The following is a 27,513-nucleotide window of genomic DNA, read 5'->3' on the forward strand; positions in this document are numbered from 1 at the left end:
ACCTGTTCTGGCCTTCGAAATTCTGGGGATTTTTGCCAAGGAGAGGGAGTTAGATCTGAGATGTCTGCTAGATGTTTGGTGGGACACCAGAGGCCTGAGTATGGGAGGGCCTTCATTGTGCAGTATTCGATGGGTAATGCACAGGGTCTTGAAGTCGACCCTTTCCTTGACTGGTAGCCAGTGCAGACTTTTGAGAGCTGGCTTAGCGGAGTTCCTTGCAGCGGTTCCAGTGAGTATTCTGGCCGCAGCATTTTGTGCACATTGGAGTCTGTGAACTACAGAGACTGGGGCCCCCAGATATAGGACATTGCCATAGTCCAATCTGGAGTTCACCAGCCCCTGCATCAAGAGCTTCCTGGATTGAGGGGGGAGAAGATGGAGAATCTTTCGTGCCATCTTTATGAGGCCGAAGCACTTTCCCGCAGTTTTCCTCGCTTGTGTTTTGAAACTGAGCTCCTGGTCTAGCCATATCCCTAGGCTTTTTACTTCTGATTTAGGGGGTGGTGGAGATCCCATGCATAGTGGCCAGGGAAGAGGAGTGGGGATTTTATTTGGGTTTCCTAAGAGGAGTATTTCCGATTTTTCCCCGTTCAATTTCAACCGAGACTCGCACATCCACTGGTGCACTTTTTCCAGACAGCTACATAAGTTGGTGAGGGCGTTGTCTGGTTGGTTTAGGGAAACGACGAGCTGGGTGTCATCGGCGTACATTATTGATTTAATCCCGAAAGGTTTGACAACATCCTCGAGGGGTGCCATGTATACGTTAAAAAGTGTGGGGCTCAGGGAGGACCCCTGAGGCACCCCACACTTGAGTGCCTGAGCTTTGGAGATGGAGTGCCCATCTGTTACTTGAAAAGACCTGTTCTCAAGAAAAGATGAGATCCAGGCTAAGGCGGAGCCCGCCACTCCTGTTAGTTCAAGACGGTGAACAAGGGTTGCGTGGTCAACCGTGTCGAAGGCGGCACTTAGATCGAGGAGGATCACTGCCACTGATCCTCCTGCGTCGAGTATGCTCCTAGCTTCTTCGACCATGGCTAACAATGCGGTATCCGTCCCTTGTCCTGGTCTGAAACCCGTCTGGGTTTGGCGAAGGAGGTGGTTGGTCTCTAGGAACTCAGAAAGATGTTGGTTCGCTACTCTCTCTGCGACTTTGCTCATTGCCGGCAGTAATGAGATTGGTCTGAAGTTTGATGGGTCTGCTGGATCAAGATGCGGTTTTTTTAAAAGAGCTTTAACCGTGGCTTTTTTCCAGTTTGCTGGGACAATGCCAAGCTCAAAGGAGGCGTTGATCAAGTTGGTGAGCGGAGGGGCTATAGTGGAAGCAACTTGTTTCAGTTTACTGATAGGAGCTGGGTCTGAAGGGGCGCCGCTTTTGATTTTGTGCAGGACGTTGAGAAACATTTCAGTGGTGATGTGGGGGAAAGAGAGCAACCTCGGGGTGTTTTGGGAGATCGGGTGGTGGGGGCCTCTTAGGGTGGTACACACCGCTGGGAGGGCGTTGAGAATTTTTTCGATTTTATTCAAAAAAAATTCGGCCATCTGGTTGCATTTTGAGCCATCCAGGTCGGGGGGTGAGGGGGGTTCCTGAGTTTTGGAGAGGCATTTGACTATCCGATAGGTCTCTTTAGCGGAGTTGGTTGCGGCTGCAATTTGGTCCTCAAAGTAGGCGGCCTGTGCCGTTTTTAAGGCGTTTTTGTAGAGCCTAATGTGGGCTTTATATCCACTTCTGTCGTCAGTGTTCCAGTTCTTTCTCCATTGGCGTTCAAGCCTTTTGCCTTTCCGTCTTAATTCGCGTAGTTCCTCGGTGAACCACGGTAGATTGGAGGATCTTCTAATGGGAGGGAGGATTTTTAACGGTAGGACTATATTGAGAGAGTCGCTAATCCAGTTGTGTAGTTGATTTTCGGCTTTGGAGGGGTCGGGGTCAACTATGGGTAGAGTGGAGGACAGAGAGCGTTCCCATAGGTTAGCGTCCAGTTTTTTCCATGGGCGAGACGGGGCCCGTGGGTGAGGGGTTTCCGTGATCTTCCCTGGAAGTTGGAATTTAAAAGGGACCAAAAAATTATCCGACCAGGGGAGAGGGAAAGGAATTTGAGCAGAGAGTTGGGAGAGGTTCGAGAAGATGGGGTCCAGTAGATGTCCTTTAGAGTGGGTGGGGTCATTACCGAGTAGTCGAAGATTCAGAGAAGTTAGTTCAGTTTTTAGGTCTGTGGCGAGTTTATTGTTTAACATCACTTGTTCATACAAAATTATGTTAAAGGTTTGTTACCGGAAGTTTCGCAGAAATTGCAAACTAGTGAAAGCAGTTGGGCTGCCTCAAAGCCCGCGGCCATCCTCCAAATGGCTCAGTATTACGAGCACCAAAAGAATGAAAGCGATAGAGCTTCCGAAAGGAAAAAGAAGGCTTTAAAGGAACGGGTTATGATAGCCCAATTACAAGGCGTGAGTATAGGGAAAGAACAGTACAAGGGAGGTTATCAACAGAATACCCCTAGAACTCCACTGCCCGAAGCAATGCACTTGCACCCTAAGCTGGACGTAGAGACTTAGGCGAGAACCAATATGCTTTTTGTAAAGAGTACGGGCATTGGAAGTCCCAATGTCCGGTCCTGTTAGAAATGAATAGGAACAAAGAGACAAGAGAACTAGCGAATGGACCAAGAAATAGAGGACGTGGACGAGGGTACGCAAACAACACTAGTGATGAAAGGCCAGGTAGAACGAATACATTTGACCGTCCCCGACAGAATCAGTACCAACAGTCTGACTTTGACAACGCATACGACTATGCATAGGACTGCCAAGGGCAAGGGAGGGATCCATTCGAGCTCTATGTTGACCAGCAAGGCCCTTATGTTACCGCAAAGGTCCTTGGCACAAAGTCTCCATTTCTGGTAGACACGAGAGCAACACGTAGTGCATTATCCAAACGACTGATTCCAAGGGCACCCTTGTCTGGCTCACACATGACATCAATAGGATTTGATGGAACACCCTCCACCAACCCCTTGTCCAAACCAATCCCTTTTGATCTTGAAGACAATATCATTGACACAACATTTCTCCTCTCCTCCAATACCCCGGACGCCATTATGGGTCTTGACTTGCTGAAGTATTTTCGAGCAACTATTAGATGCTTGCCCGACGGAATCCGAGTCCTCCTATATGACAACCCTGGCCTACTCAGATCTTGCCCTCCACGACACATGTACCCCATTACTGATGCGGACGTATCCCTACTTGATACCTTGACATCGCACTTATGGGCGAAAGCTGACTCAGACGTAGGACGAATGATGATAGACCCAGTGCATGTGACTGTATGAAAGGACGCAGCCCTACCGAAAGTACCCCAGTACAAGATATCACCAGAAGGCGAGAAAGCACTAATTGAAATAATACAGTCGCTAGTAGACGCAGGAGTAGTAGAAGAAGTAGTTAGCAACATCTGCAACAGCCCAATTCTACCGATCATCAAAAGACAGGGAGAGGGAGATGAGAAAGCGTACCGCTTCATTACCGACCTACGAGAGGTCAACAAGATAGTTGTGCCACAGGACCCTGCAGTCTCTGACATCACCACCATCCTGACCCTGATCCCGTCCACTGCCACCACCTTCACTGTAATTGATCTAAAAAACGCCTTCTTCTCCATACCCATTCACCCAGACAGCCGCTACCTCTTCGGATTCACCCTAAGATCCCGCTCGTATAGATTCTGTCGAGCACCCCAAGAGTACACCGAAAGTCCGAGTATCTATATCCAGGCACTCAAGAGACAGTTAGACGCAGTTCAGTTACCGGACGGAGTGATGTTAATACAGTATGTTGATGATATCCTTTTAGCAGCCGACACCACTCCACTTGCAATCACAGCCACCATCCAACTCCTACACTTCCTTGCAGAGAATGGTCACAAGGTTTCCCGAAAGAAGTTGCAGTTTTGTAAATCCCAGGAAACATACCTAGGACACCTCTTATCAAAGGAAGGAAGAAAACTCACACCTGATAGAATCCAGACCATTCTAGACACTCCCGTCCCTAAGAACCAGAAGCAAGTCCGCTCTCTGGTAGGCCTCACTTCATTCTGCCGACCGTGGTTGCCGAACTTTAGTCTCATTGTTAAACCCCTTCTAGCCAAAGATGTTCTCTTTCCCCTCCCTTGGACCCCAGAATGCCAGACCGCGTTCAAAGAATTGCGAGACGCCCGTTGTTCGGCACCCGTTCTAGGAACCCCAAACTACTCCAAACCATTCTCCCGTTTCACACACGAAAGAGAGGGATGTGCATTATCTGTCCTGACCCAATCGATTGGCCCCAAACAACACTCATGCGCCTATTTCTCAGCCACTCTTGACCCCGTAGCCAGAGCTTTACCAGCTTGCCTGCGAGCTGTTACAGCCGCAGCAGTCTCGATACGACATAGTGAAGGAATTGTGCTTTCCAACTCCCTTACAGTGTTAGTACCCCATGCTGTTGACACCCTCCTGAACCAAACCAAGACCCAGCACTTGACTAGTGCACGACTGACCAGGTATGAGCTGACCCTATTGGCACCACACATTACTCTGAAATGATGCACCACTCTGAACCCAGCAACATTGTTACCACTGCCTGAAAAGTGAAAACGACCCTAATGTAACTCCCCTACATGACTGTGTGACCCTCACCGACGAACAGACAAAGAGTAGAGTAGACCTCCGAGACACTGCCTTCCCAGAACCTGACGGAGAACTATGGGTAGATGGCTCGTGCATCAAACTCCCCGATGGCACCACCTCAGCCCCATATGCCGTCACCACAGCCCGAACCATTATTGAAACAGCTCGAATTGCCCAGTGATCCGCACAGGCGGCAGAACTGATTGCCCTCACACGAGCATGTATCTTAGCAGCAGGGACGACAGTAAACATTTACACGGACAGCCAGTATGCCTTCAGGGTAGTTCATCATTTCGGGCTTCTTTGGAGGGAAAGAGGATTCCTGACTTCACACGGCACACCAATCTTACACGGAGATCTAGTCTTCGCCCTGACCGAAGCAGTCCTCCTCCCCAAACAGCTAGCAGTAATCAAATGCCAAGCACATAAGAAAGTAACGGACATTATAGGACGGGGAAACGCACTAGCTGACGTTACTGCCCGAGCCACAGCTGAAAACAGAACGACGACACGGATGTATGTGACCAGGTCACAAGCAGAGAAATGGACAGATGCTAGGACCACTATTATGGATATCCAACTGACGAATACACCACACAAACTGACTTAATGGGCTCGGGTGGGACTAAAAGACGATGAAGGCTGCTGGAGGACAAAGGACAAAGACAAATGGCTGTTACCCAATGCATATTTGATCCCCATATTGACCATGGCACACTTACCGGCACACATAGGTTCCACTCCCATGACCGAACTGATCACTAGAGTATGGCATAATGACAGGATAGCAGACTCAGCGAAACGCCTAGTTCAGCAATGCATGATATGCCTGCAACACAATCCAGGGAAAGGGACGGTAGTACCACGGGGAGGGTTTGGAGTCCCCGACCATCAGTTTGAAGTCCTGCAAATGGATTACATACAGTTAGAAAGGTGCCATGGTCTGAAATACGTCCTAGTTATTGTATGTACATTCAGCAAATGGGTACAAGCTTACCCCACCCGCGACAATACCGCCACCACTACTGCAAAGGTGTTGTTAAAATAGTTTTTCCCACGCTACGGCCTTTGTAGAATTTTATGGAGCGACAATGGCCCCCACTTCGTAGCCAAAGTTATCCAACTCATATTGAAAGGGTTAGGAGTTAAACAAAAGTTCCACGCAGTTTTCCACCCCCAATCCGCAGGCCTAGTAGAAAGGCACAACGCCACACTGAAGCTAAAACTAGCAAAGATAGTTGCCACCACAGGACTGAAATGGCCTGACGCCCTCCCACTGGCATTGCTATCAATGCGCTCCACCCCAACCAGACACCACTTAACTCCGTACAAGGTTGTCCTAGGCCGGCCAATGAACATGTGGGCTGCGCCGAAGCCAACCTCCATCCATGATGTCCCGGACATCCTAATGTCTGATTATTTGCATAACCTTACTAAAGAACTAACTGTTATCCACCAACAGGTGCAGCAAGCCATACCAGATGCATCCAGGGGCCCCGGACGCGACATCAAACCTGGCGAGTATGTCCTGATCAAGAACTTTCAGAGATCAAAGAGTTTGGAACCCAGCTGGACGGGCCCCTGGCAAGTCTTGATCACCACCCAAACTGCACTTTGAGTGGAAGGGAAGAAAAATTGGCTCCATGCTCACCACTGCAAAAGAATATCCCCGACCGTGGCGACGAACAAAAATGTGGACACCCAAGAAGAGCTACTGAACAAAGACAGACCAGCCCTGAGTTGTTACCCAGAATCAGAGACACTCGAATTGGCAGAATTTCCCAATCCCACTGTGCCATCCAGAAAAGGGTACAACTTGCGACAAAAGGAGAGTGCCTCGACAACGCAGACCACTAACTGAGTCAAAAATCTCAGAGCGGTAGCTAACACTACAAAGGCTACCAGGAGATACGGCAGACAAAGTATGTGGTCCTGCCAGTCACCGAGCCTCTTGAAGGTGATGGAAGATCCCGGATGACCGAAGACCCACCGCAAAGACCCTAAGACTGCCGAACTTCATAGCACAAAGACAATTGTGCTTTTCATCGTATCCATCATCTGCCTCTTGCTAATGGTCACAGTCTGGATCATAGAAGAGAGCACTCCTGCTCACCAGACAATTTCACCCACTATGCAGCCCACCACCAAGAAAGAACATTATCTGGTCTCACTATCACCCCATCTCCGAGAACGACGCAAAGAATTTTGGAACAACTCCTTTGTACAACTGCTGCATCAACACAACCTTGCTGCCAATACCACGATCTGTTGGATCTGTGGGCTGCTACCACATGCTACCGAACATTCCATTCTCTTCATCCCTTCACCCTTCTCTGTTCATGGGTCCTGCCTTGCCTGGCTAATGCTCCTGCAAGAGAGCTACAAGGACAATGCTACATCTGACGGAACAATCACACAGTTCTACAATGAGTTCTGGCTGAACAAAACTGGAAGAACCTCTGCTCCCTTTTGCCCTCTGACCTCAAACACTACCTTTCAAATGAACATTCCGGAAAAAGAACGAATCGAAATGCAAGTGTTCAACAACCCAGCCAGACCCACCTTCTCATATCTACGAAAACGGACTGCTGCAACTCTGACTGTGGCCCTATCTGTGGTGAACGTCTCAGGGCTTGTTTGCGTTGAGGCCGTGGGACGAAAATCGTGGGCCACAGCTCCTGCCCCATAAAAAGGACTCTGAACACTGTCGATCCCCCTTCATTTGTTGCATCACCAAATATGTACTTTGTCTGCGGTACAAAGGCTTACACCTGGCTCCCAAAAGGCTGGGGGGGCACATGCTACATCACTTGTGGCCTTCCTCCAACGTACGTGGCACCAGTAGCCTATCACAGACAGAAACGCTCTAAAGACACAGAGCAAGCAGACTCCACCTCATCACAGTTTCTCGATGCAGCAAAAGGACTCATCCCTTTCTGGGGTCCGATGGCAAACAGTCGAGCCATCCGACATCTGACGCAAGCAGTCGAAACAGCTTTGAACATCACGGCTGGCATCCTCACCAACAACACAGCTGAGCTGCAAGCGGTCTGCCTTGTGGCTTTGCAGAACCGCCTTGTGCTTGACGTGGTACTGGCGGATCGTGGAGGAGCATGCCGCATCATCGGTGCCAGTTGTTGCACCTTCATCCCAGACTATTCACCTTCCATCTACAAAGCAATAGAACACCTTCATAAACTAACATCGGAGATCCATCAGGAACAAGAAGGCTGGACACTCGGAAGCTCGTTTTGGAACATTTTGAAAGACTGGGGCTGGAAACTGTTGATGATAATATTGGTACCAGTTTTTGTGATATGTGGTTGCTGCTTGGGAATACAATGCATACCGCCTTTGTGCTCTCTTTTAATGAATTTGATATGCCCTAGGACTTTGGACATAAATTTGAAAATATGAAAGCATTGTATGACAAAGAAATACACAGTATTATGAACATTGACATAGATTGACAAGATGACGAGGCATGTTCAAAGGAAGGACTGTTAAATATTAGATTGCGATGTGAACATTACCGGCGCCATCTTGCTCCACTTAGGGCTTTGCGAACGCGTAAGCGGCAGCCATTTTAGACACTGTGGCCAGTTCGTAACATTGCCGATCGCCTGAACATCTCCCCGACCTCGCAATCACCTCCCCCACGCGCTGGCAGCCCCCAAGCACACATGCTAGAGTCATAAAGTATCCTCAGCACGACTCTGCCCCGGAGCCACTTCCTGTGCCGAGCGCACATACCCTTTCATCCCTTGCGCATGGACAGGCCCTTCGATAATCTCCTCCCCTGCACCTGGCTGTTCGATCCGATCCCAGGCCATAACCAACCCCTGCGGATACAGTTTATTGCCCCCGTACAGTAGGATTCCACCTCCCATCAAAGGAGACAGAATTAATCAATGCCACAACCCAATGAGATCCGACCGATTGCGCGTATTTCAGTTCCTGCTGGAATGCCCAGCTGCGCGATAGCAATCACCTATTGAAACCGAGGTGGAGTACAGTACTGTTGATATGTGTGGGAACGGGCCTGAAGCGGGGATTCCAAAGATGGTTTATAATGCATCAAAGTAATGTCAGGAATGTGTAACACTGCAATAAAGAGATAAAACTGTGTATAAAAGGCCAGGACACAGAGATGCAGTCAGAGCACCTCGAAACGACGCCCCGTTCATCTGACCAGACGTTTTTTCCTTCGAAGAATAAATCAGTTTCCTGCTTTCCAATTGCCAGCGCCCGCCTCTTTATTTGATAACTACGATTGAACTAGAGGCGACTAATGCCAAGCAGTGCTTGAGGATATCTGGGGAAAATCTGCTTTGTTCAACACCTATGCTATCACCACTTTACAGACAGTAGTAGAGAGTGAGAGAATACCTTACCAATCAGCACAAGACGCTGTGTTGGTGGCACTAATAAGGGCGTGTGAACTTAGTGCAGAAATGGCCGTCAACATCTACACTGACAGCCAGTACGCCTTTGGCGTGGCCCATAACTTTGGGCGCCTTTGGGCGGAAAGGGGATATTTCACTTCCCACGGTACTAAAATACAGCATGGCCATCTGGTCACCAGATTGTTAGAAGCATTGACTCTCCCTTCAAAGGTAGCAGTGATCAAATGTAGTGCCCACAAGAAAGTGACCGATGACATAGGAAGGGGTAATGCATTGGCCGACCAGACTGCAAAAGAGACAGCCAAAGATGTCTCGACCCGCATGTATGTAGCGGGCCCCTCAAACTGGGTGCCAGAGAAGGGAATGCATGAGGACACCATGGAAAATGTGAAAGAGATACAGGCTGAGGCAACCAGAGAGGAAAAAGCCTTCTGGGAGGAACAAACAGGCCTGTTGAATGAGGACGGCTGTTGGACGGACTTATCTGAACAACAGCGATGGTTATTACCAAATGCCTATGTTTTACCAGTAGTTACTATGGCCCATGGCCCGGCCCACATTAGCGCAAAAGGTATCTGCAAATTACTAGCTCCGGTATGGCAAAACAAACACATCCCAAAATACGCTGAAAGATTAGTCAGAAATTGCATGATTTGTCTGATGCATAACCGAGGAAAAGGCCCACCAACACCCGCAGGAAATTTTGCACTGCCATCTCATCCTTTTGAGGTACTCCCGATAGACTATATACAGATAGAGAGGTGCAATAATCTCCGATACGTCCTGGTGGTTGTGTGTGCCTTCAGCAAGTGGATTGAGGCCTACCCCCTGAAAGACAACACTGCCAAAAGTACCACAAAGATACTGTTGAAGGACTTCTTTCCAAGATTTGGAATGCCCAGAATTATCTGGAGCGACAACGGAAGTCACTTCACAGGGGAAGTAATGAAAAAAGTCTGTGTAGGAATGGAGATCAGACAAAAGTTCCACGCCACCAATCACCCCCAGTCAGCAGGTTTAGTTGAATGCCACAATGGTACTTTAAAATTGAAAATGGCAGAAATACAGGCTGATACCGGACTACCCTTGCCAGATGCCTTGCCCCTCGCTCTCCTATCAACCAGGGCCACGGCACATTCTCGAACAGGACTATCTCCGTACAAAATAATGTTTGGTCAGCCAGCAAACGTTTGGGGAGTGCCACGCCCCAAAAAATACTCTGACATTGAATACCCGATGTTGATTGATTACTTGCATGAATTGACCACTAATTTACGTCTCATTCATCGTCAGGTGCAAGATATCCTGCCACCCAAACCAGAAGGCCCAGGTCACACCATCCAACCCGGTGATTGGGTCTGCATCCGAAACTTCCAGAAAACGAAGAACTTGGAGCCGAGGTGGAAACCGCCCCAGCAGGTGTTGCTAGCAACGAGATCTGCAGTGAAGGTGGCAGGAAGAAAAAACTGGGTCCACGGCGTGCACTGCAAGAAAGCACCTCTACCGCTATCATACGACCAGTGGGTCAAGGACGGCCTGGGAGACGACGAGTGTGAAAAAGTTCCCCGCTTTGTACCTTTCAGTGACGCCAACATTGCCTGGGCTTCATCCGAAAGAGAGGACGACGACATCCTGTAATCTGCCATTCCTCCGCATCTAAGGTTACGGGGCACCCCACAGCCAGAGGCTTTGTTTTCCAATCAGACAATGCCCAGGTTCACACGGTACAACCTCCGACCCAGAAATAAGGACTGAAGAGATAAAAGTCTCTACCCTCTGCTTGACTTGGACCAGAAATAGCTGCAGGGCTGTTATACACCGGCATTTTGTTTTGTTTTGTTGTTTTGTTTTTTTCGGCCGGAGCCAGGACAGCGGACCGGGTCGGGCTAATAGGGCCGCCGGAATCACTGACTGGTGAATCAACCTCCAATCACAGGCAGCAGCCTAGAGGATCAAGTGAAACAGACGGTGACAAAGAAAATAAATACCGAAGAAGTAAAAAGCAAAGAAGCAAGAAAACAAAAATGCATAAAGATAATATGTGGCCCGTACCCCCTCTGTCTAATGGTACTACTGATTATATCGCTGATATTGGCCTGCATCGGGTGGGTGATACAAGCTAAAGCACCTGAGTCTCCTGCCTCCACAGAGACACCTCACCAGCATGTACCACCACCCACTCATAAGACAAACAGAAGGACAGGGTTCTTCAACAACACCTTCATCCAGATGCTACACCAGCACCAGCTTGTGATGAACAAAACAAACTGTTGGGTATGTGGTCTGCTGTCACATACTGCAAGCACCGGAATGGCCCTGTTCCTGCTCCATTCTCTCGAACTGGCTCTGCCTACAGCTGGTACACTGTGTTCTTTGATGCATTCTATTCAGATGACACAATCACGAGATTTGTGGGGAAGATCAGCAGCAGACAAGCCTTTCGCCACATCATGGCTGCAGAATGGCCAGGCATGGGCATAGACTCAGCAGAGAAGAATAAGTATGAAAACCATCATGGGTCCTTTTTCCCATCAAACATATACAATGGTGGGGGAAAGAAAAGTCTGCCACCCATCAAAGATCTCCCTGTCTACCCACAACCCGGAAAGTACTGTGTAAAGGGCAATGGAACAGTGTGGGTAGGGCGAAGTGACTGCACCTACACACTACAGCTGAATGGTTCAACTTCCCCAGCTCTGGTGTCCTTGCTGAACACGTACTTTGTGTGTGGGAACAAGGCCTACACCAAACTGCCAAAATCCTGGGCCGGCACCTGTTACATTGCATGGCTACTCCCTCCCACCTACACAGCTGATGCAACACACCACATCCAGAAGAGAGGTGTGGTTGACAAAGATGACACAGTTGGCCAAGAGTTTGGGGACTTTGCTAAAGGGTTTCTCCCCTTCTGGGGCCCTATGATCAACAGCCGCAATCTGTGGCACCTCACCAGGGTGGTAGAAGCCACTATCAATGCAACTGCCGGCACACTTGGTAACATCACAGCTAAACTTCAAGCAGACCGCCTCATGACTTTGCAGAATCGAATGGCGCTTGACATTGTACTGGCAGACCGTGGGGGGTGTTGTACATTGATCAAAACAAGTTGCTGCATCTTCATCCCTGACAATGCACCAACAGTTTACCAAGCAATCCCGAAGCTTCACAAGATTGCTTCCGACATCCATCAGAATGAAGGTTCATGGTCCCTGGCCGGCTGGTTTTGGAGCCTGATATCTCAATGGGGATGGAAAATAGTAATCTTCATTGCCATCGTTGCAGCTGGACTGTTCTCTTGCTGCCTTTGTGTTCAATGCATGCCCGCACTGTGTGGGCTCTGTGCCACCTCTTTGGCACCCAAGCAAATGAAGTCAAACCATCACAATGCCATGAGGATGGTAGAGAAAGAGGTCCAGGGATTGATGGACATTGATCTAGGAGATGACTGATTGTTGCCTTGGCATGGCAAAAGGAGCGTCTGTTGAACCGTAAATGAAAAACCCTCGAGACGCCATTTTGTGGTGCCATGCTCTCGGCAACTTGATGAAAGCCCGTCTTCCACGTACCCGTTGAATCTTGCTCCAACCCTTGTTTCCTTATGTGTTCAAACCAATTCCCAGAAACTGCCTGTGTGCTTCACCACTCCCAATGGTGTCAAAAGACTTAGTCACGTCCTGTGCATCGTTGGTGACTCAGCCAGTCACGAACCAACTGCCCCCTGACCACAACGAGAAAGGGGAAACAAGGCCGATGCCTCATGATCACGCCGGATGAAGCAAGGTAGCACAAGGCCGTGCCACATGATCACGCCGAATGAAGCAATGTGGCACGAGGCCATGTCACTTGATCACGCTGGTTGGGCAAGATAGCACGAGGCTGAGGACATTGTGTATACAGGGAAGAATGTCCCCCGGCCCGATCACAACATGCGAGGCTGACGAAGCACTTGTCAAAAGAAGAACTTGAAAGCAGAACTTGCATTGTGTAAATGGGCGTGGCTAGTGCTATAAATATGTGTAATGCTGTGGAGTAAAGCAGCAGTCTCCGTAGAATTATCTTTGTACCATTCTGGGACCTCTGTCCTTAGCTCGAGCTAATAAATTACTTGTTTCCCTCCATGGCTGGTTGTCCTGGTCTCTTTGGTAATGTATGATTGATGCAAGAAGGACCCGTAGATTTAAAGCGTCTCCCTGCACCACTGGCTTCGACTCTCCTAGTGGGGCAGGGTCTTTGAAAAGCCGGTTCTACAATTGCACGTGACTCAGTAAAAAAATAATACTATTATGAACGCACAATTTATAACAATAAAGGCTAAATCACGTGACACAGTTCAAAAATACGACACTGAAATTCATGCATGCACAATTTATTTAAAAAAGACCTAGGAGGGCCCCGTGACACAGTTGGAAATATTCCAATCAGCAGCAATATACGATCAATAAGAATAGAGGCCTGGGAAGGCCATGTGAGGCAGCAACAAATTTTAAAAGTCACGGGAGGATTAGGAGGGAGCAAATACGATGAAGCACAAAGCATGTGGCGTACAACAATAAAGCAAAACAGAGCTGAGAGGGCCATGTGACGCAGTAAAAAAAATACTATCATGCAGGTACAATTTACAGCGGAGGCTGATGTTGTGACTGCTTCTCTTACCTTTGCTAATCGAAGAGGAGTGCGGTGTCATTTTTCAAAGAAATTTGCTGTTGCAAAATTTTGCGAGGCTGTCCTGACCTTGCCACCGGCACCAGCTATTAGCCGCTCTCCCGCAAAGGACAATTTGCTGTAAACATATATATATCTTACGAGGCCACAGCACAAGGGAGGTGACCCGCCCCAACGAGCGAAGCACTCTTGTGGCAACAAGGTGGCAGATTGAGGAATTGATAGTGTGCTTGGATTGCTGCATGCCACGGGTGAGCGGACATCTGGCCTGGAAGGGACAGTGACTTCACGGTAAGACACGGAGTCTTGACATGGCGCTTCACAGACATCGCCCATTCCGGAGGCTGCAGAAGGCGTTGGGCAGTGCAGGGAGGCGTCGACAGCCCCGAAAAAACCTTTTCGAAGTACAGGCAGCCTCTTCTGTCATCCATTATGGGAGATGCTGGGACATGCAGTTCTACGGTCTCCAACAATGGGAAGGAAGTATTGTTGTTTTAAAGTGAGACTGCAACAGGCGCCAGTACAGGGAGCATAGGCATCTGAAGAGGGACATTACGGAAACGGGTCATGCCACACAAAGAATGCTGTATTAAACGTACCTGAACACTGCCCGCTGAGTCCCTCGTTGTTTCTGAAAGGAGGCAAGTTGTTTGGATATATCTTGTGAGGACACAGCGCAAGGGAGGTGACCTGCCCCAACGAGCCAAGCACTCTTGTGGCAACAAGGCGGCAGATCGAGGAATCGATAGTGTGCTTGGATAGCTGCATGCCACGGGTGAGCGGACATCTGGCCTGGAAGGCACCGTGACTTCACGGTGAGGCACGGAGTATTGCCACCGCGCTTCACAGACAACGCCCATTCCGGAGGCTGCAGAAGGCGTTGGGCAGTGCAGGGAGGCGTCTACAGCCCAGAGAGAAACGTTTCGAAGTACTGGCTGCCTCTTCTGTCATCCATTATGAGGGAGGCTGAGACATGCAGTTCTACGGTCTCCACCAATAGGAAGGAAGTCTTGTACTTTTAAAATGGAACTGCAACAGGCGCCAGTACAGGGAGCGTAGGCATCTGAAGAGGGACAATTCCGGAAACGCGTCATGCCACATATAGAAAGCTGTATTAAACCTACCTGAACACTGCCCGCTGAGTCCCTCGCTGTTTCTGAAAGGAGGCAAGTTGTTTTTAAATGAATATATATATATTATATATATATATTATATATATATATATATATATTCACTGAAAAAACCATAGGTTATAGACCATATATAGTTAGGAATTAGCATTTAAAAAACCTTATTTTACTCACACAAAACCATTGAAATTCCATATATAGTTAGTTGCACTAACTATATATCGCGCACCCGCAATCCACTGCTGATGATGTCACATATTACATCATTCATGACATGGTCAGTGACATCACTGATGACATCACTGATGACAACATCCAGTGATTATGTGTTTCTGTAAAGTTTAAATATGTTTTACATATTGAAGAATGAGTGGATGTATAAGTGTCTGAATGAAGGTTTTAGTAGGTGCGTGATTGACTGTATGAGTGAGTGATTAAATGCGTCTTACTGAATGCACGGGTTAGTGACTAAACTGTCTGAAAGTGTGCATCAGTATGTCTGTTGTTGTGCAAGCTGCTGCATGTGTTGATCAGTAGCTATATAAGTAGCTATATGGGTTATTGATTGGTTGCACAAGTATTTGTATGGGAGACTGAGTGTGTGTATGGCTGGCTGGGAGGTGTGTGACTCTGTGCAGATCAATGTGTACTTGTATCAGTGATTCTATAAGAGAGTAAGTATGTGTTAGTATATGTTTCAAAAATGTAAGGTGTTCTGTGTTTAACTGTATAGATGAGAAAATGGAAGTGTGATTGATTCTTTTCAGGACTGACTAGGTGTGTGAGTAACTCCATGGATGAGTGGCAGAGTGTGAGTGTCTGTATAGGTGTATGAGTGCATATGATAGTGTTGTAAAGATGAGTGATTGTATGTATGAATGATTGTATGAGTGAATGTGTGTGTAGACATAGGAATCAGTGAGTGCGTATGTAGTAACTAGTATTGGTGTGTCAATGGTTTCAAAAATTATACTCTCTATTTAACACTGGGTGTAACGGAGGTTATATTAGAGTGTGAGGAGATGCATTGTATTATCACATGAATGATATCATCAGTGATGTGATCATTGATGTCAAGTGAGATGTCATCAGTGATGTCATTTGAGATGTCATCAGTGATGTCATCAGTGATGTCACTGACCATGTCATGAATGATGTAATATGTGACATCATCAGCAGTGGATTGCGGGTGCGCGATATATAGTTAGTGCAACTAACTATATATGGAATTTCAATGGTTTTGTGTGAGTAAAATAAGGTTTTTTAAATGCTAATTCCTAACTATATATGGTCTATAACCTATGGTTTTTTCAGTGAATTTTCAAGGTTTTGTAAATGCTAATTCCTAACTATATATGGTCTATAACCTATGGTTTTTTCAGTGAATTTTCAAGGTTTTGTAAATGCTAATTCCTAACTATATATGGTCTATAACCTATGGTTTTTTCAGTGAATTTCAATGGTTTTTTAATAGCAAATATCATAAGCTGTCGAATGTCAAATACGTGGTAAGTAAAAACATTTTCGTGTTTATGCACACTGATCTGCTTTGAATGCTGCCCCCCCCCCCTCATTTCTATTAGGAGTACTCTCTCTTTGCAGATAGTGAAAGGTAGTTAACGCAGGCCTTTGCCCCCGTTGTAATACGTCGTGCCTGCTTCTCTCTCCATTTGATTGATTGTTATCCAAGCATTTACTGTTTTAGAATTGGTTCTCTTTGGTTCATTCTCTATTTACAAACAAACACAGAGTCGCAATACTCTGTTTAGTCTTTGCAGATAACGAAAAATCGTGTAAAAAAACATAAGGAATCGAGCAAAATCAGTAGGCCACTAATGGGATCTCTTTTTGACCTCGCTAAAATAGAAACATTAGAAACAACCCCTCATGACAAATACGAAACTAGTGAGATGAACTAAACTCCACACCATGATGGCTGCAATACAGCTCGACTCCGCCACCCACCCCGCCCAAAATAACGATAAAGAGCGGCTGCCATGATTGCTCGCGGAATGGCCACGACGGAGCTACGAAATGGTGGTGCTCTCATGCTAACCCCAGCTTCAGTCTGAAACATCCAGAAACACTGTAGACTACCAATTCGATCAGTTCCGGTAGCGCCCCAACGTAACCCGGTAGAGAAGAACTAGCCCTCCCCTCTTTGACTGATGGTTCTTGTTGCCTGTCCGTTCTGTTGTCATTTAACAGAACTATTTAGCCTGCTGAAAAGGGTTGTGTTCCGACCGCTGGTTGGTGGAGACATTTCGACTATATTCTGGACCTGCGTTGTCGCGTAATGCGTCATATGACGCGCCGCGTTAGCGCATCCGGAAGTGATCCGGGGCGCGACGCGCAGCGCGTAACGTAAGCATAACAGGTCATGTGACTTGTTAATAAAACTTTTCATTGGTTCATTTTACTTTTCTTATTCTAATGATGAAAGGCTTGGTCATATGACCTAAAAATTACGCTTTTTATTACTTCCGAACATTATTTTTTCTTAAACATATATGTTATAATGTTCCAGGCTAATGTACTTTCCCGGAAAATTTACAACTGTCCTGCAAGTAAAATATATTCTTTTTTCGAGAAAAAGGGCGTTTCTTCGTCCCATGACAGAGCCGTTGAGCAAAAGAGGGTCGACCTGCTGTCTTAGTCGCCGATACGCTTGAATATGAGATTCTTATCGATCACTTTATGTTGCAGGAGTAGAAAACACAACAGCCCTTGACCATTTATCTTTACTGCGTTCCTGCGTATTATACCTTTTACCCTTCATGTAATTGGTCTACTTTATTTCACTTGCCTTTTACTGATTCTAAAACAGTGACTATTATTAAAAAGTTTACCAATGTAAATACTACTACCTTGTTTTCTTTTAAAACCCTTTATTGTGAAAATGTCAGTATACAAATACGGGCCTATAACCACGTGCGCCGGCCACGGAGCAAACTGTAATCGTATATGATGAGGAGACATTTACACTGTAGAGAAACGTTACGGGCGGGCCATTAGGTTGCAAGAACTAAGGTGTCTAACAGTTGCGGAATCGGTGGACGTACATTTTATAATTAAAATACGACAGGGCCAGTTACAATAAAATTATCTAGATATACATTTGCGGGCAAGTACCATGGGTGACGTTAATTCGAACTTTCAATAGTACAGTAATCAATAACACATCACAACTTAATATCAATAGAGATGTCGAAATATTCAATCTATTCTCGTCCCCGCCCGCCATGTGCTTCAAAACTGCATACGTATCTCGTGATATCAAAGTTTTACAACAAGTACACAACAAGGAGTTACGAGTCCCATTTATTCCGGCGCCATTTTGGGCGAGGACGGGCAGGTCCAGGATATAGTCAAAATGTCTCTACCAACCATCGACTATGATGATGTTCATATGCTGTATTTATTAGAGTAACACTCATCTGTCCACATGAAATTAATTTGCCACAATCTAAACATGTCATTTTAATCTTTCCAAACTTCTTCTAAATATTTGGGACCGTTTCCCTTGCCTCTGATGCTGTCAGTGCCACTTCTTTGATGAATGTACTGGCAGGTCGGGGGTTCTTCTCCAAATCTCTCTTTTATGCAGCACTATAATTAATCGGTGCCACCTCTCCATATGACGATGCATGGTATAGTTACCATAACTATATTTTTTTTCGGTTCCTCTGGAGAGTACATCGTGGCAGATGAAGCGTGTAACGTACCGGGCATTTACCTTTTTTTGCATGTAGAGGAAAGGAAAAAAAATTCAAGCGTCCGAGTTCTAAGGTGTCCCAGGGCCATTTTAGTGGACCAGGCCCAAATCCAAAGAACAGGCCGCCATTTTGAGAGTCCTGTTGCAGCCGCCTGTCGCTGTAGCATCAAGAGCGGCCGAAACTCAGCTGAATGGCAACTGAAACGGTAAAGGGGCGCCCCACTACAGCAGACGAGCCTCCACCTGGGAAGGCCCGTTCACGCCGCCTCCCCCCCCCCCCTTCGGGCACCCCACGCCGTTATTCAGAGCAGTATTGTAGGATGGCCACACCAGTGCAGCAACTTGCTAGACACCACCTCGGTGGTAACCGAATCTCAGCGCCTTGTGGTGTCTCCTATTCAGAAAACATTGTTGTGCTGCCTTCGACCTATTCGCCGCAAGTGCGCACGCAACTCAGCTGCATAGCTTGCTAGACACCACCTCGGTGCTAACCGAATCTCAGCGCCTTGTGGTGTCTTCTATTCAGAAAATATTGTTGCGCTGCCTTTGGCCCCATTCGCACATCGGTCCGCTACTGACGCCACCTCACAGGCCAACGGGGCGCCCCACGCCGACTTTCAGCATTGTAGGATGGCCACACCAGTGCGGCAACTTGCTAGACACCACCTCGGTGCCATCCGGATCTTGGCATCTCAGCGCCTTGTGGTGTCTTCTATTCAGAAAATATTGTTGCCCTGCCTTTGGCCCCATTCGCACATCGGTCCGCTACTGACGCCATCTCACAGGCCAACAGGGCGCCCCACGCCGACTTTCAGCATTGTAGGATGGCCACACCAGTGCGGCAACTTACTAGACACCACCTCGGTGCCATCCGGATCTTGGCATCTCAGCGCCTAGTGGTGTCTTCTATTCAGAAAATATTGTTGCGCTGCCTTTGACCCCATTCGCACATCGGTCCGCTACTGACACCATCTCACAGGCCAACGGGGCGCCCCACGCCGACTTTCAGCATTGTAGGATGGCCACACCAGTGCGGCAACCTAGACACTAACTCGGTGCCATCCGGATCTTGGCATCTCAGCGCCTAGTGGTGTCTTCTATTCGGAAAATATTGTTGCGCTGCCTTTGGCCCCATTCGCACATCGGTCCGCTACTGACGCCATCTCACAGGCCAACGGGGCGCCCCACGCCGACTTTTACCATTGTAGGATGGCCACACCAGTGCGGCAACTTACTAGACACCACCTCGGTGCCATCCGGATCTTCGCATCTCAGCGCCTTGTGGTGTCTTCTATTCAGAAAATATTGTTGCGCTGCCTTTGGCCCCATTCGCACATCGGTCCGCTACTGACGCCATCTCACAGGCCAACGGGGCGCCCCACGCCGACTTTCAGCATTGTAGGATGGCCACACCAGTGCGGCAACTTACTAGACACCACCTCGGTGCCATCCGGATCTTGGCGCGTTGTGCTGCCTTCGGCCTATTCGCACATTGTTCCGCTACTGACGCCGCCTCACATGCCAACGTATTTTCTCCGCATTTTATACCCTATGCCGCATAACAGGTCATGTGACTTGTTTATAAAACTTTTCATTGGTTCATTTTACTTTTAGTATCCTAATGATGGAAGGCTTGATCATATGACCTAAAAACAACACTTTTCATTGGATGAAAACTTTTTTTTTCCCCAAACGATGAAAGCCCCACCTTGTTTCTGGATATTTCAGACTGAAGCTGGCGTCAACATGAAAGCACCACCATCTCGTGGCTCCGTCGTGGTCATTCCGCGAGCAATCATGGCAGCCGCTCCCCACCAGAAGCCTGCAGGAGTCGGGGGCCCCCAAAACTTTTGTTGAATCCTCAAGGCGGAGGGGACGCTTTCGAGAATGGGGTCCAAGACCTAGCAGACAAGCGTGCGATTTCCAAGGTGTCCCAGGGCCATTTCAGTGGACCAGGCCCAAAAAGGAAAGAGCCTGCCGCCATTTTGAGAGTCCTGTGACAGCCGCCTATCGCTGCACCGCAAGAGTGGGCGCAACTCAGCTGAATTGCGGCTTTTGACACAGTGGACCAAAAGCGGACGGAATGGCAACTGAAACGGTAAATGGGCGCCCCACTACAGCAGACGAAACTCCACCTGGAGAGGCCCATTCACGCCGCCTCCCCCCCCCCCCGGGGCGCCCCACGCCGTTATTCGTAGGGCGGCAACTTACTGGACATCCCCTTGGTGCCATCGTTCTGCTGCCTTGGAACTATTCGCACAACAGACCGCTACTGATGACCCACCCCCCGCGACGCCCCACGCCGGATACCGAAATCAGTGCGGCACCCAGGCAACATCACCTGGGTGCCGTCCAGAAATCTGGACGTTGTGCTACGTTGGGACTATTCGCACAGCCGACCGCTACTTCCTTCATTTTCCCTAAAAAGGTTTAAATGTTTTTACTGTTTTTGTTTTGTTGTATATATTTATAAGTTATTAAAGTTTTATAATCTTACTACTTTGTTGGAGTGCTATATATTTTTAATGTGACACATAATTGTAAAAACTTTGATGTACAAAGAGTCCTCCCTGGAATCTTCCGCTTCAGGCTCGGTCCCCTCCCCAATCACAATACAGGATGGTTTTCAGATAGTAGGAACGCGTGTGCTGTGACGGATCTCATCGGGTGTGGGCCTTGATCTACTATAACTCCTTTGAAGAGGGGTGATTCTTTACAGCTGGGGCCATAAACTACATCTGCAGGGCTAGCTGATAGCCTAGGACCGGCCTGGACAATTGGACACAGAGGAAAAGGAGTGTCAGAGGGTGCGGTAGTGAATAGGGCGAAAGGGAGGTGTCGGGCGGGCACAGGGTGTGATTCTCAGGGAAGAGCAGCGCAGATGGGGGGAGGTTTATTACCCATGCATAAGACAGAGAGCGGGGGTGACCAGTGCCTGGGGGAGATGCTTGCGAGGGTGGGGAGCCATGCTAAGGATCGACAGCGTACAGAGAGTGGGTCTGGTCAAGGCATCTAAAATGGCTGCCGTGCACGACAAAAGTGTGGCATTTGAAAAAAGGCAAGATGGCACAGACAATGTTTTTCAACACTTCCTGATTTCCTTCGAATCGAACGTTAACAGACGTTCGGGCATATTACCAAAGTTAAGCGATATTTATCCCTAACGATGCTTAGCAACTAATTTTTTACCGCTAAGCATCGTCAGAAATTATCGCAGATAAACCTTGCTATTATCAAGGTTTATCGCAAATGCGATGAAAAACGACCGCAATGCATTAATATCGCTGAAAAGTCAGCGATATTCATGCATTACCGAGCTAATGCTCTTAGCCATGTTATCCACCTCCCATTGGATAACATGGCTAAGAACTGCTCAGGGCAGGTGTTACTTTTTAGAGATATTCGCGCTTAGCGCGAATATCTCCAAAAGTTGGTAATAGAAGATAGCGATGTTAGCGACTGTTACCAGTCGCTAACATCTTGACATGCCCACTTTGCATGTCATTAGTGATAAATATCACTGACATGCAAAGTGGAGCCCAAGATGGTCGCTATCTCCTACTAGCGGTCGCTAACTGGTGTTAGCAACAGCTAGGTAATAGGGAGATAATGTTATCTCCGCGAAGCGGAGCGCTGTTACAGATATATATCTTTTTTTGAACGTTAATTTCTCAAAATCCACTGGAGCACATATATTGAGACCTAGCAAAGGCACATCGGGCTACCAGTCCCTACAATTTTGCCAAGTTTCGTGCAAATCCATTCAGCCGTTCAATTATTATTATTTTTATTTTTTTTGCCCCGCGGGGGGCCCTTTTAAAACCTCCACATCAAACCTAAGAGGTCAAGGAGGATCTACTATGCCCCCTTATGGTCATTTGCCCCTTCGCTTTGGCCTCCTCTTGACTCTCGATCCTACCGAGAGACAAGATGGCGGCCGCTACGGACTGTTTGGAATGTTTACAGACGCCGGAGAACCAATCAGCTTCGCAAAGCTCCATAACGCGAAAAGTACGCGAAGCGGAGCGCTGTTACAGATATATATCTTTTTTTGAACGTTAATTTCTCAAAATCCACTGGAGCACATATATTGAGACCTAGCAAAGGCACATCGGGCTACCAGTCCCTACAATTTTGCCAAGTTTCGTGCAAATCCATTCAGCCGTTCGATTATTATTATTTTTATTTTTTTTGCCCCGAGGGGCCCTTTTAAAACCTCCACATCAAACCTAGGGGGTCAGGGAGGATCTACTATGCCCCCTTATGGTCATTTGCCCCTTCGCTTTGGCCTCCTCTTGTCTCTCGATCCTACCGAGAGACAAGATGGCGGCCGCTACGGACTGTTTGGAATGTTTACAGACGCCGGAGAACCAATCAGCTTCGCTTCACAAAGCTCCGTAACGCGAAAAGTACGCGAACTGGAGCGCTGCCCGGTCCGCTGTTACAGATATATATCTTTTTTTTAACGTTAATTTCTCAAAATCCACTGGAGCACATATATTGAGACCTAGCAAAGGCACATCGGGCTACCAGCCCCTACAATTTTGCCAAGTTTCGTGCAAATCCATTCAGCCGTTCGGGCTAAAAGTGAGGCCAACCGCCCTATGGAAAACTCAATGTTAAAAACACGTTTTGGGACCCCCCTTTTTTCTCGGCCCCCCCTTGACGAACCCCCCCCAAATTTTCAGGGGCTGCTCAGAAACAAAATGTTCCATTTTCCTGAAACTTTCAGCCAATTCCGTCCACAAACGCCAAAGTTATTAGACATAGAATTTTCAAAAATCCCATAGAGAAAAAATCCTAACTATATATACCTACTGGCGACCGCCAGTAGGTAATATATATATATATATATATATATATATATATATATATATATATATATATATATATATATATATATATATATTGGGGTTATTCTTAGCTGTCAAATGTTTGCCACATATATGCCTTTACCATGCACCATACATCCCTTTACCATGAAAAATGTTCATTGTAAAGGTATGAGTGGTAAAGACGCGTTTGTTGCCATGGCATGGTAAAGGCATGCGTAGTAATGGCATGCGTGGTTCAATCATACACCCTCTTGGAGCAGTCAACACACAATTACGTTGGCTATCATGGTGGAGCCCGGAGGAACTTTTAATCAGTGGCATGTGGTCACTAGGATACTCTGGCCAAAATACTGTTTGATATAATTATGTCTTAAATATTTTTTACAAAAATATTGCCCCTTTAGAGTTTAAGGTGCACTCTATAGGACGATATTTTTTAAACAATATTTAGGACACAAGGATGTCAGGCAATATTTCTCCATTTGATATTCTGACATTCAACCATATCCTTGCCGAAACGGGACAGTTCCTACTCTCTTCACTAAGAAGGAAAAAGCAAGATCCAGTTAATGATAAGCAAAATAATGAAGCCATGCACATGATCAGCCTTAAGTTTGTAATTGAATACAAAGGAAGAAACACGGTTCCAGTGTGTAAAATGCCCCTCTGCCAAATATGTATTATACACGTGTTTTTCTGAGTACCTGTCTAGGCCAGGAGTCAGGACCTTTAAGATGAAATGCATCATACATCAGTGGCATGGTTGCAATAACTCAATTAAATAAATAGGCAGACCATCGTCTGTATAAACAAATCAATAGCCCACTCACTATGAAATGTCCATAGCAATCTCAGAAGAGAGAATACATACTAGAGTTTAAAACACATGCTATAACATGGTCTTTAGGTGTGACACTGATAGCCAGGCCAACCGAAGTCCCCTACGTCTTCAGAATTCAAGGAGAAGGCACTCCGAAGAGGAGATTCTGGCTCTGTGCTTGTCCTTTTTGACGGTCAGAGTATGACACCAATTTGTGTGTGTTTCTAGTGTAGGAAGTGAATCAGCATTGTACCTTCTTTTTATTCTCCAAGCTTGCTACAGCAGGTATTTCTCAGACTGCAATCAATGAATTACACCGATTAGCACAAATGATGGCGGTCTTTATTAAATTAACATGAAAAGTCCCTGGAAATGTCAGGGCAGTGAGTCACATTCTGGCCGCCTTGGATTGATCGGCTCAAAGTAAGTGAAAATCTTTAGAAGCAAAGATAGAAATGAGGTAAGCCATGTCATTTCCACAAGACGGTGACCTCATGCAAGATGGTCCTGACTTCTAATGAGCAGCCTTAGGCTGATGAATTTCGATCAAAGAAGAGTTTAGAGGGAACGTGCTGTCTCATAGCTGAATTAATTTCTTGGTCTGTGGCCGCATTATGTAAAGACTACTGGTCGGTGAAAATACCTTGGTCCTCATTTATGAGGCCTTGCGTCAGTTTTGCGCATCCGATGCGTCACAACATCGGCGGCGTAAAACATGCCTCCTGTTGCGCACTATTTACAAAGTGATGCATCTAAGCAGGTTCGTCACTTTGTAAACCCCTGAGCTACTTTATACCTGCATCAGGTATAATGTATGCAGGGGGGGCGTTCCCCCACAAAAAGCCTCGTAGAAGTGACGCAGTGAAATCTATGAGATTTCACGGTGTCACTTCTAGGATGCGATTGCGTCAAAATCTGACGCAGGCCCTTTCACATGGGGCTTCCCCCATGTGAAAGGACGCATTGCTGGAGTTGCGTCACTTTTGAGACACACTCCAGCAATGCGTCACATTTGCGCCATACAGATACGTCAGAAATACTGATGTATCTGTAACTCCTTGCGACATGATGCGTCATACAGTAAATATGACGCATCAGGTAGTTCGCAAGGAGTGCGCACTGAGAAGTGACGCATCGCTGCTTTCACGCAGCGATTCGTCATTAGTCCTAAATGAGGCCCCTTGTGTGCTTAACTGGGCTATGGTGCATTCTTTCTCTTTCTTATTTGGAGCATATTTGCACCCGAATGGAGGAGCTATCGAGCAAAAGTGGACAAAGGTGATGGGTTTCATTGTGTTTTCTTTCCACTTCTCTCTTGTCATGACGTCTCCTGCATTGAACCACCCAAAGAATGCACTACAGGGAAAGAGAGCAGACGAAAGAAAGCTGAAGAAAATTTGAAGCTAGGCCTACAACAGTAGTAAATAGCTTCACCATACCGTGCAATTTACTGCCAATAAAGAATTTATTATTTCACCAAAATACATAAAATATACATTTAAAAGGCCTACAATATCAACAATAGATACCTAATTTACTCTGTTTCGTCAAATTACATAAACTGAGGGCCTTATTAAGAGTTTGGTGGTCCCACTCCTGCACCGCCAAACCCATGTACAAACCCCCGCCAGATCAGGAGTTTTCTCCTGCCTGTCAAACAGATCTTTGGCATTCCCAGGGCTTTGCCTATCAAATAGGCATCGCAATAGGAACATCAAAGGCTGTAGCTGCATGGCAAGGACTGGTGTGCATGCACATAGGGGGAACATGTTGTGTACCCCTGTGTGAATCAACATGACATGAGGCACAAGGGGCCTTGTAAGGCCCCCTTCATTTCCTCTCTGCACACTTTTCATGGTGGTCTCACCACCATGAAAAGTATGGCAGTGAGGAAACTCGTAATATGCTTGGTGGGTCTGCAGCGGCCCCACCAAGCATATTGCGGCTTCAATACCGCAGGGCCACTGGCAGGATCTTTGATCTCCTGGGGTTGCGGTGGTTCCAGAACGCCCTGATTATAAGTTGCGTGTTATATTCCGACCCGTGCGTAAACCCATGTTTATGCACGGGTCGGAGTTACGAGTTAAAGGAATTTAACACACCCAATAATTATGCAGCCAATAATTATTGCATGGGTTAAACATCCCAAGCGTTGTTAAATTTCAGTTGGTCAAACCTGTTGAAATTTACCAGGGGAAATGTGTACAGTATTTTCCTGATCATACAGATTTTGTTCTGTTAAACACCAAAATATACATGGTATTTCCCAATAACTTGTAATTGAGACTATTTATTGCACTCGATCATTAATGAACCCCAGGGTATAGTTATTTACCAGGTGCAATAAATAACACCATTACTTATAATCAGGTTCATAGAATAAAAAAGCTCCTTTGGACCTTTCCCTTATGGTCAACTATTCCAACGAGATGTAGGATGCCACTAAACGATAAATTGGTGTGTCATCAGTCCTTCGGCATACTGCCGAAAGATCTTTATAGCTCTTGATACCATAGGACTTAAAAAAGGTAGAAACTCTCTTACGTTGCAGGGCAATTATTTTTGTGCAAAACTACATGAAGTGGGAAAATGATTCTATTCCACCCCTTCTATTTTGCAATCATCATAATACTTTTTAAGATGCCCTTATGTGATATATAACACTGGTGCTACCCAAGCCTGAATGTTAAGTACCACAGGCATTTGATGTATAGTGCAATCTTGTTGAGATGAAAATTCAAAAAGAAAATTGACTTATACAGTGGACACACAGTGGGTAGCATATTAACACATGGGCTAGCTGCCTCCGGGTGATTTTTCTTGTAGCTGTGTAAATTGTGTAAATTTTGCTCATTGTTTCTTTTCCCTGTATTACTTCTGGGATTGTATTATACTTGGGATTGTTATCACTTCTATCCTCGCCGGACTCCCTGAGTCTATTTTCTTCTCCCCTTCGCCACCAAGCCTGTTTTCCGCTGCTCCTGTGGCCCAGCCCACCCCAACGCAGTCCCCGCTCATGTATTCCTACCTGGTCTCGCCCCCTCCCCTACTTAATGGCGACCAATGTGCGGTCATGCCGCTGGTGTGCCGAAGGCCATCTAAGCCCGTCCACGACCAGCGCCATGAAACCTGAATCTCCGAGGCCCCATCTCTATGACTGAACCACCCTCCGCGCACTCAAAGCTGGAAGACAGGCCGACTGAGTAAAATCCTCACCGAACACCACCCATGAACAGTTCACGCGCAGATCATGCTGCAGATCCTTCACCTCCGACACAGCT

The sequence above is a fragment of the Lissotriton helveticus genome, chromosome 5_1 (assembly GCF_964261635.1).
Source record: "Lissotriton helveticus chromosome 5_1, aLisHel1.1, whole genome shotgun sequence".
Classification (NCBI taxonomy): domain Eukaryota; kingdom Metazoa; phylum Chordata; class Amphibia; order Caudata; family Salamandridae; genus Lissotriton; species Lissotriton helveticus.